Here is a 19,742-nt window from a genome sequence, read left to right as displayed (position 1 = left end):
AACACCCCTCTCATTCAAACTCCTCCCTCCGTGTGTCTTCTCCTCCTTCCTCCTAACAGCGGGCGTGTCAGAAGCGCGTTGCTGCTGCCTGCCTGCCTGTCTGCCTGTCGGGCAAGACGAGTCTGAAATGGATTACTGTAAAATCGCGTCGCCATTTCCTTGAATGGCTGGCTTGCTCCCGCGGTGTGTGTGTGTGTGTGTGTGTGTGTGTGTGTGTGTGTGTGTGTGTGTGTGTGTGTTCGCGCGTTGCTGCGCGGCTCTGGGGGGAAGGGATCTCTGTCCGTTCTGTGTGTGTGTGTCCGGGCTTCTGACTGTAAAATCGCCAAGCCATTTCCGCGGGAGGCGGCTGCTTTTGTGGCTTTTGGGTCCCGTGGCTGTGACTTCTCTCGGTCTCTGTCGCCACTTAGTGGTCGGTAAAATAGATTACACACATGCTCTTGCTCCAAATAGTTATCTCGAAGATGTAAAAGGGGTTGATTGATGTCCCACCGTCAAAAAAAAAAAATCTTTATGTAAGACGAGTTAGTCCGTCCTTGGCACTTAAGCGCTGGATTATGTAAGACGAGTTAGGTCGTCTATGGCACTTAATGAGTTAACACGTCATTGGCAGTCAACCGTTGGATTTTTTTTGACGTATCAACACGTCATTGGCAGTGAACGTGTTAAAAGATTAATGTAGGTGGGCTTTTAGGCTTTTTAGGCTTTTTTTTTCAGGGCCTTTTAGCCCAAGCTTCAACAAGAGCAGACATATTTTATCCTGCTTTAAGCTTTAAAATCAAAAATATACAATTAAAAATACAATACAGTACATAGCTTTTGCAAGACAGAGCCTATTCATCCACCCCCCACACCCCCCACAGTCCAGTTAAGTGTGGAAAAGTTTGGACGTGGGGCAAACGTTACACTTCACAACAGATTGTGTAAGTGTCTTGAACTCCATTCCCCACAGGGCATGTAGTCAGTTTCATAAGTGGATCATTGTAGTACAAAGGCCCATAGTTCCTGCAGGATCGACCCCTGGGAGTGAGCTGACAGGAGAGAGGAGGTGTGTGTGGGGGGGGGGGGGGGGTGGTTGGCCTAACCCTGTAGTACCAGTGTCTTGAATTATTGTCTTGAAAAGCATAATCCCCTGCTTTGTTTTGGACCAAGCGATACCCTGAACAAATCATTCATGTTTAAAAGGCACTATACACACTCCTAATACTGACTGGGCCTTCAACAGACCCCTGCTCTCTCTCTCTCTCTCTCTCTCTATCTCTCTCTCTCTCTCTCTCTCTCTCTCTCTCTCTCTCTCTCTCAGGAGAAAGGGGGATTTGAGACTCTGAGTCAGTGGTGGGATGCTGGTAAGGCTCATGTAAGGAACTTTTGCCAGCAATATACTGCTCTGTCCTCGGCAGAGTCCAGGAGGGCGCTCATAAGACTAGAGCACAGTATCAGTATCAGAGTATTTTTTTTTTTTTGACCGGGCTCGCAGCCCGGTACCAAAGGCGTTGCGGCCCGGTACCGGTCCGCGGCCCGGTGGTTGGGAACCACTGTGATAGAGGACCAGAGCCCTGTAAAGTTTAGGTGGAGAGTGCTTATACAAGCTTCCTCTCCCCAAAAGGTCTGGTGATCTACAGTGGAGGGTGCTTCATGGCACCCTGGCAACAAATAGGTAAAAACCTGGGTTTTTAGCCCCAGGGGTGGGCAGTGAATGCCCTTTTTGTGATGACAATGAAACTGTTGTACATGCGTTTCATGGATGCCACCGCTTGGTTAATGTTCTGAATGTTTTGTGTTCATCGCTCTGTTTTTAGGATAAGTTGACTGTTCATTAAAGGAACATCACAAGTCAAACAAGGCCAGGTCGAAACCTGGCATACGGCCGGTGCATGGGATCGTCACCCATGTATACTCATACACATTTTAACAATCAACATAACACATATAAGCCATCATCTGATTTTCCACCTTTTTTCCCTGTTTGTGTTTAGGGATGCAGGATGAAGATTTTTTTTTTTTTTTTTTATATAAATGCTGCAGCTGCACACTTACTGTTTAAACTTGAATTATAATTGTTGTTTTTCTTTGTTCTTTGATTTGAATTTATGGCTTTTTGGCACCTAGCCTATATGTAACCTTTTAAGGTTGAGATAATTGTATTATCATTATATGGTCCAAATATTTCAGTAAAGCACTTGAAACACTTGAAATATTCTTGCTTGGGTGGTATCATTCTACTTGAAATGATGGTAAAATGTATTATTTTTAGTAAAATAACATGTCACGTGTGCAATGCAATATTTGTAATGGAATCATTATGGGACACGGCTAAGAGCCGAACTTAGCCATAGTTCCATAATGATTGCATTGCACACGTGCTACACTATGCTAGCTAACGCTGTGCCAGGTATTAGCCGTGTCCCATAAAGATTCCATTACAAAACACGTTAACGTTAACGTTAGCCAAACGTTTTTTTGGTTACACAATGCATTGCCAGCTATCTCAAAAACGAATGTGACAGGATAAGGTCCGTTTGATATGTTGTTAAACGTGTTATTTTACACCGTTTGAAATAATTAACCCACCTTGAATTCTTTGAACAGGTCTGGGTGCCTGTCTTTCAGGTGCTTGGCGAGATTGGATGTGTTACCCTTGCCATAAAAAGTTGAATGTAGGCTAAGTAAGCAGCAGAAACACTATTGTTTTTGTTTTAAATACTTGAGGGCTACATGCCACTGGTGTTGCACTGTCTGCACTCACTGCCATACAGAGTTGAATGTAAGAGGTAAGCAGAAGCACATTGTTTTGTTTTAAAGTTGAAGGCTACATGCCATTTGTTCATATGAAATGGTTGCATACTTTAATAAAGGATATCTCACCGCTGTTTACATGCTTTTCCGATCGGCTAACACGCTAGTTATAGCCTACTTAGCTCAGCTGTATACTTATCTTAGCTCTCTGCCTTGCGGTAAGACGTTCATGTTCCTTACGCATAACATTCATGTATATTTGCTGGAAGGGGAGACGTCTCCCGCTACTGTTGATGTCCAGAGACACTGGGAAATGTGTGTTTGTTTATTTGTTGCGTCGCGTGTAACGTTAACATGGGCGCGGACCCTCTGCGGCCGTGAGCGACTCTGTCAAGCTGAACAAGATCAGATCAGGGCAGACAGGGAGTCCGAAACCGGACATTTCAAAGTAAAAGCCCATCTTGATGAAAGGGTGCCAGGAGTCGTGTATGCAGCGATTGGGACACACATGCTCCCATAGGCCAGTGCAAGCACCGGCCTAAAAAGTATCTCTCTCTCATTGCTCAGTCTCTCTCCCTGCTTTTCTTCTCTCCTCTCCCTCATCCCTCTATCCTAAGACACCATAAAGGGCCTGTCACCAGCACTGTTAGCATTCTTTCTTTTTTAGTCTCCTCCATTTGTTTTCCAAAATAAATGGCTCATTGTGTCGCAGGGGTGTGTGTGTGTGTGTGTGTGTGTGTGTGTGTGTGTGTGTGTGTGTGTGTGTGTCATGATCATTTTGTCATAATAAACCATGGCAAAAATCTAATAAAAAACAACACTAGAAAAGGGAACAATGAACAGCATTTTAGTTATGATTGGGTCCTGAGTCTCAACCTGTAAAAGCTGGAAAGACAAAATCAGAATCAGAATCAGAATCAGAATCAGAATCAGAAAGACTTTAATGATCCCCGGGGGGAAATTGGGACAAGTTACAGTAGCTCGCTCACAGAACACACATAGCATAAAATAAACAGTAGTAAATGCGATAGTAAGCAAAATAAGCAGAATAAGAACGCAACATAGCATAGAATAAACAGTAGTAAATGCGATAGAAGCAAAAATAAGTAGAATACGTCTAAAGTAAGCAAAATAAGTAGAGTAAGTATACATTACGTGCCAATTATCTTTATTGCACACTGGACTTATATTAAGTCGGATTGCCCTATACGTTACACGTGGCTCAGCCAGGCACAGCTAACCTATCGGCTGGCTCAGTCTCAGGGAGACTGAGCGTCTCCGAGGTGCTCTTTTAAGAGAGAGGTGTGCTGAGGTGTGCAGTGGCCACTGAAGCAGTAGCCGCTGTGTGAAAGCTGTCTACTGACTAGGGATGTCACAATATATCGTCCCACAATATATCGCGATATCAAAACGTGACAATATGTATCGTTGAGATGAAATCTCATATCGTGAGAAAAAGAAGCTGAACATGGTGGCACTGATCTGCATCTGATTGCATGCTCGCTCTCCTTTTCATTGCTTTGTTTGAACAGACGAGGGACGTTACAGACACGGAGGATGAAAATGGTGAAATTACTCAAATTAGCGTGGAGGATGCCCCCTCAACTTACAAATCGATGGCAAAAAAATATTGTTAAAATATCGTATCGTTATCGTGAACCCAATATCGTGTATCGTATCGTATCGTGAACTGAGTGTATCGTGACACCCCTACTACTGACCTCTCTCCCTTGTTCATCTCTCTGCTGGTCTTTTATCTTCTGCAGGTGATCCTGCAGGCCTCTGATCTTTGCCTTCTTCTCGTTCAAAACCTGATTCCACAGCTGAAGCACTTGCATTTCAATATGGTTTGAATTCATCGTATTGAAACAACAATGTGTAATGTTGATATTTTCCGTACAGAAAGATGCAAAACAGCTCATGATACATTACAGCACTAGTATTTGCCTGTTACTGTAAATAATGTCAGCTCATAATAGCCTACTATTATTTTACGATTACCTAAATGACTGCTAATAATGCTTTATTATGGTAAAATACATATTGAGTAAAACACATATTTATATCTATATATAGCCAGAGATTCACATGGGGTCTTTCTTTAAAAGCATGTTTTGAATATTACAAGGTTCAGTTAGACACTGAAAACTACCTATTTAAAATAAAAGCAAATCTAAAGAAACTAAAGCTGTCATATATCAAATGTCATAACAAGTCATAACAATATGTTTATTTTAAGAATATACCAATGCATCAAGATGTGTGTTTATAAAATGCTTATACACATAATTATGCATTAGACACATATTGAAAGTATTTCATCAAATTGTGCTTTCCATGCCTTTATGCAATTTGGCTTGATTCTTTCTTTAACTGTAACAAAGGAGAGGAGGAGGCAGTGGGCAGAGTTACTACAACTGCTCTCCACTCAACGTACCACTGGTGTGTGTGTGTGTGTGTGTGTGTGTGTGTGTGTGTGTGTGTGTGTGTGTGTGTGTGTGGGGCACAAAGGAGATACTGAGTCATTCAGAGAAAGAGAGGCAGTGGGGAGGAGGGCAGGAAGCAGACCCTGAAGAGAAAACAATGAAGCACGCTCACATATGGCTCATTTCCACCACATATAACAGCACAGTACAGCTCTACTTGACCTGGTCTTACTCGTATCTACTTGATATAGACTCTTTTTCCATAGCAAGTTTACTCGTCTCCGCCCACACCTGGTCGTCATAGCGACCACATATCTGCCCTCCGCCCATAGCCGAAGTAGGCTATAACGTATAACGTTAAAATTAAATCCATACACGGAACTTTTCAACTGTTTATGAAATGCTGGTGCCTCTAAATGACCTACAGTGTACATGGGCAAATCGTACAATCGGCCAGGAGAATGGATATCACTTTGTTGTTACTCAAACTCACATGCATGCGCTGCGCGGGAGACGGGAGTTCAAGATTCAAGATTTTTATTGTCACTCTGTAGTACAAGTATATCACGTGTGAAATACTTGTGCTGTAGGCTCCGTTACAACATAGTGCAAATAACAGTATAACAGTGCAAAAGCAGGGCATATAGATGCAGTAAAACAAGAGAACAACAAGCAATAACAGTAAACTTTTCCTTTTCTTTTCTAGCGTAGACACCTTAAAACATGATTAAACATTCTGTTTGCACAGGTGCAATAACATAGGCATAATTATCATATGTAATGGTAGCAGCTGCTACATGATTGTTTATTTGTGTGTGTTAAGGAGTCTCGTGGCCTGCGGGAAGAAACTGTCCCTCAGGCGTTTTGTTCGTGCTTTTGGGACCCTGTATCTCCTCCCTGAGGGTAACAGGGAGAACAGGCTGTTGTGGGGTGGTATGTGTCCTTGATCTTCAGGGACCTCCTGAGGCACCGCTGGTTGTACAGTTCCTGCAGTTCTGGTAGCTCACATCCTGTTACGTGCTGGGCCGCGCGCCTCACTCTTCTTAGCGCCCTGCGGTCCATGGTGGTACAGTTCCCGTACCAGGTGGTGAAGCACCCAGTCAGCAGGCTTTCAATGGTGCCTCTGTAGAAGTCCCTGAGGATTTTTGGCCTTAGCCCAAATTTCTTCAGGCGTCTGAGTCCGTGTAGTCGCTGTTGGGCCTTTTTGACAACAGTGGCGGTGTGGCTGGCCCATGTCAGGTCCTGGTGGATGTTGACTCCCAGGTACTTGAAGCTGTCCACCTTTTCCACCACTGTGCCATTGATGGTGATTGTGGGGTGTGTGCCCCCCCCCCCTCCTGTAGTCTACAATGATCTCCTTGGTCTTGGAGACATTTAGAGAGAGGTGGTTGTCCTGGCACCATTGTTCCAGGGCCTCCACCTCCTTTCTGTAGGCCGTCTCGTCACTCCTGGAGATCAGCCCCACGACCGCTGTGTCGTCTGCAAACTCAACGATGGTGTTCGAGGTTTGAGTCGCCACGCAGTCGTGGGTGTAGAGGTCGTACCAGAAGGGGCTGGAGACGCATCCCTGGGGCGCTCCTATGCTGATGGTCAGTGGGGAGGAGGTGAGGTTGCCCACCAGAGTTACTCTACGGGGAGAAGGGAAGCCACTTCCCTGGCGGCAACTCACCAGGCAAGACCGCGCCTTCACTAACCCCGCCTCCGGCCTAGCGGAGAAGACGTTACACACAACTACAAAGGGCTTCCCGAGGAGTGGACGTTTTCTCTCTCAAAACAATTGAAAACCACCGTCATGTTAAAGCTGAGCAAGGAGATCGATTTTATTTCACCAGAGCCGAAGGCAGCAACACAAAAGACTGATGGAAATAACAGAAGAGGAGGTAAGCCCCACTAAACTGGTATCCAGCATTGACAGTAGATACAGTAAACATGATGATACCCAATTTTAGCAGCATAATTTGATGTCTTAGCATGGCATTCCACTTTCCACTTCGCAAATACCTCTCTGCGCTGGGAGCGCAGCCGTAATCTCCGTGCACCGCACCCAGCGCAGAGAGGTATTTGCGCGTAAGAGGTCCTTTTCAAAGCTCTTATCGCAAAGTAATTGCGCGCTGCTGACGATAGGGTAACGCAATCTATCCCACATTTTAGCGCTGAAACGACTGCTTTGGCATGGGGCAGCCAATGCCCAGTACAATTATCACAGGCATGTGCTTGTGTCCGCCCCCAATTTGCATTGCGCAAAGCATCTCTTGCACAGTGATTACTGATTACCTGCTGAAAGTTTTAATCAGTGACATTAATGGACCCTGGATGGTTTTGGCTGGTGGGAATGGGGCCCTCAAACATGTCATCAGCAGCGGGGCCTTCTCGTCTGCCCAGTCCAGTACACCTTCCCATGTAAATGTGCAGATTACAGCTGGGTCAGCTTGTTGTTCCATGGGATGATGTGCGCTTCAGAGGCGTTTTCCTTGGAGTGAGAATTGTCCTTTTTGGTTCTTGGTTCTTCCCTTGTTTTTGGGTCTGGTTGGCTTCGTAGCATAGTTAGACATGAGGGACTCAAGGCTTCTTGTTGGGGGGAGACATCTGGAAAAACAGCTTTGGCTGTGCGAGGGCTTGTTATATTCAAAACCTTGACTCCAGAGTAGCCTTTGGGGCCCTTAATAAAGGCTGTGTTACAGCCACTACAACACTGAGACATTTGTGTGTGTGTGTGTGTGTGTGTGTGTGTGTGTGTGTGTGTGTGTGTGTGTGTGTGTGTTTGTGTGTGTGTGTGTGTAGTGGTTTGCTCGCACCTGTGTTTATTCTGCCTTTTCATCACAAAATGGCCCCCGTGAAAAGGGTCTATTGAGCGGCTGGCCTGGGGCTGCGTTCAACGGCCAGCAGTGTGTGGAGATGTTAAAAGATAAACAAATAAACTGCTTAACATTCTGTAACATTCAGCCTATTATACATGCTGGGCTGCAATCAACAGCCAGCAGTGTGTGGAAATGTTGAGACAAAACAGTGCATTACATTCTATCACCCAGCCTGTACATACAGGGCTGCATTCACAAGCCAGCGATGTTGTGGAACATTAAAAAAACAGCATTCTGTATCACCCATGTATTTACAATAAAGACAGCTGATACTACCTGATAAAAAAATAAGTGTTTTCTGTTCTCTTTGATGTTATTCTACTAATAACCTGGATGTGTTCAGGAACACTAAATACACTTGTTCTGCAGTGTTATGCAACACTTAACACACTGCTGAAATACCTTCACCATTACATTCAGTCTACATTTGGCCAACTTAACCCATTAATGGCTGTGAACAGTGGAATTTCATGATTTTCTTTACAGCACTTAAAGGAACAGTTCACCCTGTTTGTGTTTTCTCTCCCGTTGTGCTGGAAACCTGTGTGTTATAGGTGTTCTATAGACAAACCTCACCTGTGTTTCAACTGGCATGTGGGGGAGTAAAGCAGTCACTGGTTCCCAAATGGTGTGCAAGGCAAGTCCAGTTATGCCGTGGGATGTTGTGACAACCAGGGGTTAAATTGAGCTGCCTGGGGCCATCACCTAAAAGGGAACTCGGACAGCTATATATTTATTATAAAAATGTCACTATTCTAACTGATTAAACCTCAAACTTATGCTTAGGAAAAAAAACATTTTCAATCTACGACACTCGTGAGCAGGGTAAGGCTGGTTTCACACCGACGACCCAAGCCTTGCCTATGCCTTGCCTTTACCCACGCTTTTTAATAGGCGTCCGTTTTAGTCAACGAGGCTGTGTACACCGGGCGCCTGAGCGTGAACCCTGCGTGTACCCACGCCTTGCCTGTGCCTTGCCGATTTTATCGAATAGGCGTGAGTTCTATTTTGAAGCCGACAAGGCGCGTGCAGGCAGACTTCTTCTGTCAAGCCATGAAAGAAAAACGCACAATATCCGTCGGAAATGGAAAAGTCAACTGAATTTCAAAATAAAATGGAGTTACTACAACATGTTGAGCAGAGACAGAGATATTGACGGGTGGCTATCACGTGGGGCTTTCTCCCCGTCGGCAAACAAATCTTCATGAGAGAGAATAGCGACCGAAGAAGCAAGATGGACAATGTTGTTGTGCCAGGCTGCCAGCACATATTCTTGCAAGATCACCTCTCTAAAATGTCCGACTATAGTCAGACCTGGTTATACATATCCAGCATCAATATAACATTAAATATATCCGATTTATTTTACCTAGAGGCTACCCATGACAATTCTGGACAACACGTGAAAAAATACAGTCGGGAGAGAGGAGAGGCGCTTGTGACTCGGCTCCAGGTTCGGCGTGCAAAAGGCGTGCGGTGTGATCGCAAAAGCGTGTAACAGGTTCACGCCCAGCTCGGCGTAGGCGTGGGTTGAGGCAAGGCAAGGCTTGGGTCGTCGGTGTGAAACCAGCCTAATCCTGAGAGCAGGTCACTGGGGGCTGGGTTTACCCAGGCTAAGCATTCTTCACTACTGAGTCACACTGAAGAGCTGAAGAGACTGAGCTTTGGCTTGGCTACAACGCAAACCAAACAGATCTGAGTGTTGATTACAAGCCTGTTTTTCTCCCCGTCATTGCAGATCAACCTCATAAACATAATGGCTCTTTGTGTGCCTGGATATGCTGCTGTCCCATCCGGGCTCAGTAAGATAGTTACCTAGAGGGTTTGCCAGCATTGTAAAGTGTGATTATTGTCTAATGCATATTTTCACCCTTTTCTCACTTTCCTCCCTCCTGCTTTCATTTCCCTCAGTAAGATGGCAGTGATAACAGAAAGGTCATCTGGTACACACACACACGCACGCACGCACGCACGCACGCACGCACGCACGCACGCACGCACACACACACACACACACACACACACACACACACACACACACACACACACACACACGCATACACACACACGCATACACACACACACATGCACACACACACACACACACAAACTGGAACTTTCACAAATCGAGAGACATAGAAGAAAATTCCTTTCCTACCGGCACATGTTTTTGATGAATGTTGTAACTGCCTTTGCCTGTTTTTATTGCATGAGCTCTGCGTCAGGGGCGTAGGCAGACATTCAATTATGGGTGGGCCTTAGGCTGGTTTCACACCGACGACCCAAGCCTTGCCTATGCCTTGCCTTTACCCACGCTTTTTAATAGGCGTCCGTTTTAGTCAACGAGGCTGTGTACACCGGGCGCCTGAGCGTGAACCCTGCGTGTACCCACGCCTTGCCTGTGCCTTGCCGATTTTATCGAATAGGCGTGAGTTCTATTTTGAAGCCGACAAGGCGCGTGCAGGCAGACTTCTTCTGTCAAGCCATGAAAGAAAAACGCACAATATCCGTCGGAAATGGAAAAGTCAACTGAATTTCAAAATAAAATGGAGTTACTACAACATGTTGAGCAGAGACAGAGATATTGACGGGTGGCTATCACGTGGGGCTTTCTCCCCGTCGGCAAACAAATCTTCATGAGAGAGAATAGCGACCGAAGAAGCAAGATGGACAATGTTGTTGTGCCAGGCTGCCAGCACATATTCTTGCAAGATCACCTCTCTAAAATGTCCGACTATAGTCAGACCTGGTTATACATATCCAGCATCAATATAACATTAAATATATCCGATTTATTTTACCTAGAGGCTACCCATGACAATTCTGGACAACACGTGAAAAAATACAGTCGGGAGAGAGGAGAGGCGCTTGTGACTCGGCTCCAGGTTCGGCGTGCAAAAGGCGTGCGGTGTGATCGCAAAAGCGTGTAACAGGTTCACGCCCAGCTCGGCGTAGGCGTAGGTTGAGGCAAGGCAAGGCGTGGGTCGTCGGTGTGAAACCAGCCTTAGGGTTGCCAACATTCCATCCCAGCAATACGGGACGGTCGGACCAACCCCCCCGGCGGGGCGGAGTGGGGGAGAAGCCCCTGACTGCAGTACGCAGATCGGGGAGTGGCTCAACGTGGGCGGAGTCAAACGCGTTTGGCTCCGCCCACTCAAAGTAAAACTCAGCTCTTTCTTCTTCTATCAGATCTTCGGCAGTGTGCACGCTTCTAGGCGTATTACTGCCCTCCGCAGGATAAAGTTCATAGTGACTCTTTTTACAGTGTTTATCATGTACCCACAAAACTACTCTAATATATCTGTAAAAATCCTGTTGAACAAGATCGTATTTTTATGACATTGTCTGGAAATTCCTGCTTATCAAACTGAACCAACAAACAGTGCTGTGATTCCTTTCTCTGCCCATTGAATAAATCTATTATCACTTGCAGCTGGCTTAAAGTCTGGGTCAAAGCTCAGCCACCTCAATATTATTTATTTCTGAATTTTAAGTTGTTTCACTAGACGAAACCAGGTATCTATAGAAAACCTAACCCATCGACTCTGAATATCACTGTGTTTAGCAACTAGTGGGGATCCTAGCAGACTTTGTATAGGTTTATCCATCAGTGACTACAACACATTATTATTGTAATGTTCTGTGTAGGTGTAAGGATATTTTTTACCTAATATTCAATATTCTTGTCTCATCTTGTGAATAAAATAATGGGAACACGTTTACATTTTCATGAGCCCTCAAAACTTCACACAACTGGAGCGGGGGCCTCTGGATGCTGAGCGGGGGCCTCTGGATGCTGAGCGGGGGCCAATGGGGGCTGTGTGGGAGCCTCTGGATGCTGAGCGGGGGCCTCTGGATGCCGAGCGGGGGCCTCTGGATGCTGAGCGGGGGCCAATGGGGGCTGTGTGGGAGCCTCTGGATGCCGAGCGGGGGCCTCTGGATGCCGAGCGGGGGCCTCTGGATGCTGAGCGGGGGCCTCTGGATGCCGAGCGGGGGCCAATGGGGGCTGTGTGGGGGCCTCTGGATGCTGAGCGGGGGCCAATGGGGGCTGTGTGGGGGCCTCTGGATGCTGAGCGGGGGCCAATGGGGGCTGTGTGGGGGCCACAGAGTGCTGCATGGGTGCCATGGAAGCTGCGATGCGCCATGGGAGCTGGTGTATTTGTAAATGCCTTGCAAATTGCATTCTATTTATAATTGTTGCTGCACAATAGCAGCAATGAAAATGTGTTGCCGTCCGACAACTTAGGCCACACTTGATCATTGTGAATTCTGTAAGAGAGGAATGAAGGGAACAAGATTCATACTTGTGAAAAAATAGTATATAATATATATAATAAGTAACTAATTTGTGTAATATGTAAGTTCCGCACCTTTGTGTTTCACTGTGGAATGGCCTTTTATATGGTTGTCAACCATATGCTTTTCTCCCGTGTACTTACAGAAGGGACAGTGGACAAGTTCACTGTCCCTGCATTTAGTAATTTCAGTGACCTCACCATCTATGATAATAGAAAGGTGTCTCTATATATCAGAGGGGAAAAGAATCGACAAAAGGCACAGCAATTAAAATCCACAAGACAAAATTAAATAATTTTTCATCTCAACAACAAATGTTGGCCCAGACCGGCCCAAAACAAATGATCAGATTTTTTTATATATAGCTTACTGTTATTTACCATTTAATTGTTATTTCATATCCTGATCTTCTGTTTTACTCAACAAACGCAAGCAACAACAAACACAAGCAACACAATATTTCATTAATTAAACATCAGTTGATCTTTCCTGCAGATTACTCAGATGATGTCTATTCGATTGTCTAATGCTTATATGAATGTAGCCTCAACAGCCCGGCGAACGTCACGCATTTCCCATTTTACACTGTGCCATTTTCACGTCTAGGTCTAAAAGCCGGCTCCTACCAGAGTCTTCACGTGAAGTGAAGACGTTATCCGATGCAAACGTCGATGCAAATGAGTCAAACGTTGAGGTTGAGCCACTCCCCGATCTGCCTACTGCAGTCAGGGCTACTTGGAGGGGGGTGTGGGGGGGGTTTGATATTAAAAAAAATTACATTCAACTCTAAAAAATGTGTTATGTTATTCCCTTTACAGTGTTTATTTTCTGTTTTCATTACTAGCTGTTATTGCCATTTCCCTTGATAGAGAAACATTTCACATAATATTGAAAGGTTTGAAAATGCGTGATTTGAATCTGGTCTTTCAAATGTGACTTTGAAAATAATCACACACCAAAGAAGATGGCATAACTGCTGAACTGCTAAATTTTATTTAGCCAGGTACAAAGTATAAATTTCGGTAGTTGAAGCAGCGAAGGATGGATTAATGCTAGATGCACCTTTAGCCTGTGCAGCCCGCTTGTGCATGTCTGTGGCAGCATGTTGTTTTATGTCACTTTCTCCCCCGTGGCTGACTAAAAACTCTCTTCTACAGAGTGTGCAGAAGGCTTGTGACACTTCTCTACTCACCGGCTTAACCCACGTGTGCCTTTCTTCCCAGAATTTACTATATGAACACAGTCTTTTCTTTTTGGGAGGGCCGGGGCCCGCATCGCCGTCTCCATCTCTTTCATGCTCACGTCGTGCGCTCATTTTTCCACATGAGTGATTGTGGCACACCACACGCTGTCAGATAATATAGCCGCCCGCACCCACCTGAGAGTCTCTCTCACACACACACACACACACACACACACACACAAACACACACACACACCCGCTCTGTGCAGCTGTGCCTGGCCCCTGTCATCAACTGAGCGGCTGCGGCACGCCGGCACCCCCAGGGTCCTAGCGCCCTTCGGCTATCTCATACAGAAACACACAGGCAAGCAGACAGACAGGTCGCAATATATATTGCTCTTCCCTTAAACCCGGGACAAGTGGCGTCCCGTACGGGACACGTCTCTTTTGACCCAAATACGGGATGTCCCGGCTAATACGGGACTGTTGGCAATCCTAGTGGGCCTGGATAAAATTGGTGGGGCAATTGCATGACGAAATTTTCGTCCTAGATGTCATGAAGTTGTCATGCATTAGACTCTAGAGATGATGTGCCCTGCGTTTTTAAGCTACAAAACCATTAGCTAGCAAGGCAGCAGCAAGTTTGCCTCTAGAAAACAACCAATTAATTATTTTTTTTTAATTATTTTTTTACCTACCCAGGCCCACCCGTAGATACGCCCCTGCTCTGCGTGTACTCGGTCCTGCTAGTTCTGAAGGTGGGCAAAGATATGAAAGATAAAGCTGTGCCACCTTTTTTCTAAGAATAAAGACTCCACTTTTGACACTAATGTCCCCGTTTTTAAAGCCAAACGCACTTTTTGCCCTAACACTAACAATGCGTCCATAAACACCTTTTGTAGAGTTGTGGAGCAAGAAATCATGGAGAGAGTGGCAGGACCACATACCAGTTCACCCAATCTAACCTATAATGAAAGAACTGCCCTATATGAACTGATGAACGATAAAACTATTGTCATAAAACCGGCGGACAAGGGTGGTGGTATCTGTGTCCAGGATGCTACGAAATATAAAGAGGAGATCATTTCCCAGTTGTCAAATGCCAAATTCTATAAAAAGCTAAATCATGACCCTATCTCCTTTCAAAAAGAAATCCTCACCTACCTTGAGGACGCTAAAACTAGGGGCTGGATCTCCGTATCAGAATTTGACTTTTTATATTGTAAACATCCTATACGGCCGGTAAGTACACAAATCACTCACCAACCCCCCCAGGCAGCGTTGCCAGACGTACGATAATTATCGTATTTGTACGATAATTTCGACCTCTGTACGATGTACGATCAATAATCCCAAAATCCCCCAAATGTACGATAATTTCATCATTTTGTGACACTCAGTCGAATCCTACGTCTATCACTCTATCTGTTTATACAATCATCTCTTCAGACAACATATTTGCAGTCAATGTGTGCGTGAGGCACGTGATGTGAACGTGAGTCATGATTGGTTGGGAGGGGAAAGGAAATAGAAACCGGCACGGCCGCGCACAACCTGAAAACCATAAACACAGACAGTCACAGACAGTAGGTGCGCATCACAGAGCAGAATGCGGGAAGATACGGGACGAGTCTTGTAAACTATCAAATAAAACATAAAGAAAACGAAGCGTGCTGCTGACCAAGAGGAATGTGACGACAGGGGAGAGCCGAGAGGGGAGCCGCCTGGACAGCCAAAAAGTAAACACAGAAAACAAATGTACCGGACTGAATGGGAAAGCAACGCTTTAATCACTGGCTGGCTCAAAGCTGTTGCAGGGTATTTTGTTGTTGTTGCAACACAGGCTGAGATCACAGTGTTGAAAAATCATGCCAAATCCCCAAAGTAGCCTGTGATCAGCCGCAGCCCCCCCCCCCCGACATAGGCGCGCCGCGCTGGGGAGGAAGCGTACGATAATTTCACTCCAAAAACGATAATTTTGACCCTCTGGTACGATAATTCAACATTTGCCATCTGGCAACACTGCCCCCAGGCCGTCCCATCATGGCACAAACAGACTCCCTTTGGTCTCCACTGTCAAAATATGTTGACTTCTTCATTAAGCCGTTTGTCCAGAGCCCTGCCTGCCTACATCAAGGATTCCACTGATTTTATTGACAACATTTCCTGCCTTAACAATTTACCACCAGATGTCCTCCTGTTAACCCTCGATGTCACAAGCCTGTACACCAAAATACCGCATGAAGCTGGTTTGGCGGCGTTGGGCTTTTATTTACAGGATCGTGACAGCACACAAAAAAAAACAATCAACTCATCATTGACCTGGCTAATTTTGTTATGAAATATAACTTTTTTAGTTTTGAAAATGACTTTTATTTGCAGGTCTCTGGTACGAGCATGGCAACCATTTGTGCACCAAATTATGCCAATTTATTTGTGGGTTTGTTTGAAAGGAATTATGTGTTTAATCCAGACAAAAACACACATCTATCAAAAATCATCAAGTGGTACAGATATATTGATGACATCTTCTGTATATATAATGGAGGTCATAATGAACTGGCAGATTTCGTTTCTCTAGTCAACAGTTTTGACTGTAACCTACAGTTTTACTTCGTTTCGAACTCAAGCTCTCACTAGTGCCTACAACGCTGCGTACGCAGCCCTATGGGAGACTGTCATTTTGCTCCAAAATTACTTTTCATTAAAACCGACCACCCACCCGTAGGTGGCGTGGTGCCCCCCTGGGGCTGACACGGATCCACGTGACTACGTCACGTCCTGTCAGCCCAGGGATAATCACTTTACGTTTCTTCCAGCCACTGAGAAGACGTGTTTTCGAAAGCTCCGCGGTTAACTCTGAGTTAGCTCTCTACATAGCTTTAGATACTAGGCTCGTTCCTTCTTATTGCCCACCTTAAGAGGTTTGCGTGGAGCGAGGTAAAAGCAGGCTTCGGGGACCCGATCCTGTTCTCTCCACCGGCGGCGTCGGAACAAGTCATCTAAAAGCTAAGAGTATCTTCCTTAGTTAACTGTTTATTGCTACCGCCGTGTAGTTGTGCTTGCTACCGCCGTGTAGTGGGTTATTGCTGCCGCCGTGTAGCTGTGCTTCGCTCCCCCGGCTGGGGCAGCATTATCTTTTGAGGGCTGACTTAGGTCCGCGCTCAAAACTGTTAGGCTAGGTTGCATACGTGCTGTTAGCTTACAGTGTAGCACTAGAACAATAGGCTAGCTAGCCTGGTTCTTGCGGATAAGCTAGCGTGCACCCATGTGGTTAGCGTCCGTGTGCTTGTTTTAGGCGCCGGCTATATTGTCAGAGCGCGCACGTTACTCCAGGAGTAATGTTAGATAGATAGTTAGCTAGTTGCTCAGTGCAGCTAGCTTGGACTAGCTTGTAGCACTCCAGCTATCTGGCTGCGTCCCCAGACAGGGTAACGCACCCAGTTTGTGGCAGATAGCTAGCGTGCACACGTGCAGTTAGTGTCTGTGTGCTTTAGGCGCCAGCTACCTCTGTGTAGGGCGCGCGTTAAGCGAGAGTAGTAGCTAGAAGCCATGCTCTTCAGTTAGCTAGATAGCTAGCTTGCTCCCGTGCAGCCAGTATCTAGTGTTGTGTAGCACTCCAGCTTCTTACCGTCGCAGGCTATAGCTTACACGGTAACCCCGTTATTCCTGTTAGCAGAGAGAGGGGGGAACAGCTAGGTGCTGTGTTAGCTGTGAGGCTACGCTGGCCGGTTAGGACCGGCACAATGAAATTAATGTGTGCACTGGGGACTAGGCACGAGCACGCTGCACAGGCGTGCTGGGACCTACATACTGCTTGTAGTGTAGATTTTACTGGCGTCGGCCCCGAAGGGGGCACTCTGAGATTTAGCTGAGCGACTACGCTAGCTAAAAGTTGTGTTGGCCACTTCTCTCAGTTCTTACGCCATCTTAGCCAGCTTGCTTGTCTGCTAAGTCTTGCTTGCCTCGTGCAAATAGCATCTACTAGATTGTAACTCCCTCTGAGGAGTTTCTTCTGAGATTGACTAGCTTCGCGGGCCGCTGGCCTCTGCCTGCGGTCACGCTTGCTTCCCCGTGTTACTCAGGGTAGAGACTCGCTGCACCGGCTTGTGCGCAGGCTTGTGTTAGCGCAGGCTTGTCTCTCAGTGCTTACGCTAGCTTAGCTAGTGGCTTGTTCATGCCTGTTCTCGCGGGTTAACAGGTTGTGGGTATTGTTGCCTCCCCTTCGGGCTGGGCTATTGCCGCTTACGTTACCGTTGCACGCGCACGTTCGCTAGCCTCCGGGTTGCTTACTGTCTAGCCTGTGCTTCTTGCTAGCCTGCTAGCTTACTTAAACGGTACTCCCGCTAACAGGGTGCGGCCCTCGGGGGCTTGCTATTAGTGATTAGCTTCCGGCTTTCTCTTGCTACTAGCAGGGAAAGTGTGTATCACTACACGACTGTATATGGGCCGTGTGTATCACTACATTGGCCGAGTATGAACCGGCACGATAAGTGCGTGTTCTGCCTTGGGCATGAGCACGCTGCACAGGCGCCTTGAACCCTCGGTCTTGCAGCTGCTGGGCTATCTTCACGAGCGAGCCCTCCAAGGGAGCAGTTTGTGGGGCGATGCCCAGGGCCGCAGCTAAGCTCTTGAGAGCGGACCAAGGTCCGCTCTCAAAGGAGTGTGAAAGCTAGCTTGCATACGTGCAGATAGCATTAGTACTGTTTAGCACAGAACGATAGTATTGTTGCAGATAGCTGGCGTGTACCCGTGCAGTTAGTATCTGTGTGCTAAGTACATTGGGCACGAGCTACCTCCGCTACAATAGAAGTACCGCCCCTTGCTGGCGCTACGCGTCCAGCAGGGGTTACAGCTCGCCAAGGTCTGGGCTCAGTGCCAGCCTTTGGCTTGTAGCCCTAAGGACAAGCCCACCGCCCTTGGTGCCCAAGGCCCGGGGTGGTGGGGAGCTCTCCATGGGTCGCACTCCCTCGTTGGAGCGCCCCCTGCAAGCACAGGGAGCCTGGCAGGGGGCACAGCGCACCTTGGTCCATGGCCACGGCCTGGCCTCGGTTGGCAGCGCTCAGGTCAAGCCCTCCGGTTGGCTCACCAAGGCTGGGCTCAGTTCCAGCCTGCGGCTTGTAGCTTTAGACCCACCGTCCTCTGTGCCCAAGGCCCGAGTTCGGTCGGGAGCTCGCCCAGGGTCTCATACCCATCATCAAGGCTCGCCTTGGTCCATGGCTACTGCTTGGCCTCGGCTAGAGGCTCCTAGGACAGCCCACCATCAATGGCACCGAGGGCCCATTGCTGGTCGGGAGCTCGCCTGGGGGCCGCACTGTCGGACAAGTCCACGTGCGGCCGGTCTCGAGAGAGAACGTTACCTCCGCAGTCCCCCCAGCCTGCGAAAGTCGCACGGCAGGGGGGGGGGGGGGGGGGTTACTTCGATACAACACACCCACGGGGCGCGTCAGTGGGCGGCGCTTGCGTAAGAAGTTCTCCCCCAGCATGCACAGCTTCTACGGAACTGACCATGCGGCAGGGGGGCGTAGCCTCTCACGTCCCGCCCCCCCATCAGGGTACCGGATCAAAAGGTCCCGGTGCCCAACAATATGCTCATGACGGGTGCCGCTCCTTTGGCCACAAGAGACCATCTTGTCCAACAGGCTCGATGCCTGTGAGCATCTATGTTCCCCGTCCCCATTACGGCGCACCCTCCAGGAAGGGATACGCTCTACAGTTTGCCAGGCCCACACCCACGTTCGACGGGACCCCCGATCCGGCCGTGGAGGGGGGAGGCCATGGACATACTCCACAAGGAGGTTATTCGTTCCTCGCCAAAGGGGCGATTCGCTCGGTTCCCAAGGCAGATGTGCGCTTGGGTTTTCTACCACAGGTACTTTGTCATGCCCAAGAAGGACGGCTCCATGCGTCCAAAATTGGACCTTCGGCGTCTCAACAAGATGCTGAGGAAGTCCCGTTCCGAATGCTCTCTTCCCCGCCTGTTCAACGAGTTGAGACAGGGGGATTTCTTACTTCCGGGGATCTGAAAGATGCGTTCTTCCATGTCCACGTGGTCAGGAGACACAGGAAATACCTGAGGTTCTCCTTCCTGGGGAAGGCTTACGAGTTCTGTGTCTTGCCATTTGGCATGTCTTGAGCCCGCGAACCCTCACGGTGTGCGTGGAGACAGCCTTGGCTCCCCTCCGCGCGAGGGGGATCCGCGTCTTCCTATATCTCGACGACGTTCTCTTAGCGGCCGACTCGAGG

This window comes from Poromitra crassiceps (assembly GCF_964638095.1).
Source record: "Poromitra crassiceps genome assembly, chromosome: 7".
NCBI classification, from domain to species: Eukaryota; Metazoa; Chordata; class Actinopteri; order Beryciformes; family Melamphaidae; genus Poromitra; species Poromitra crassiceps.
The sequence above is the reverse complement of the archived record's forward strand: the minus strand, read 5'-3'. Positions refer to the sequence as shown.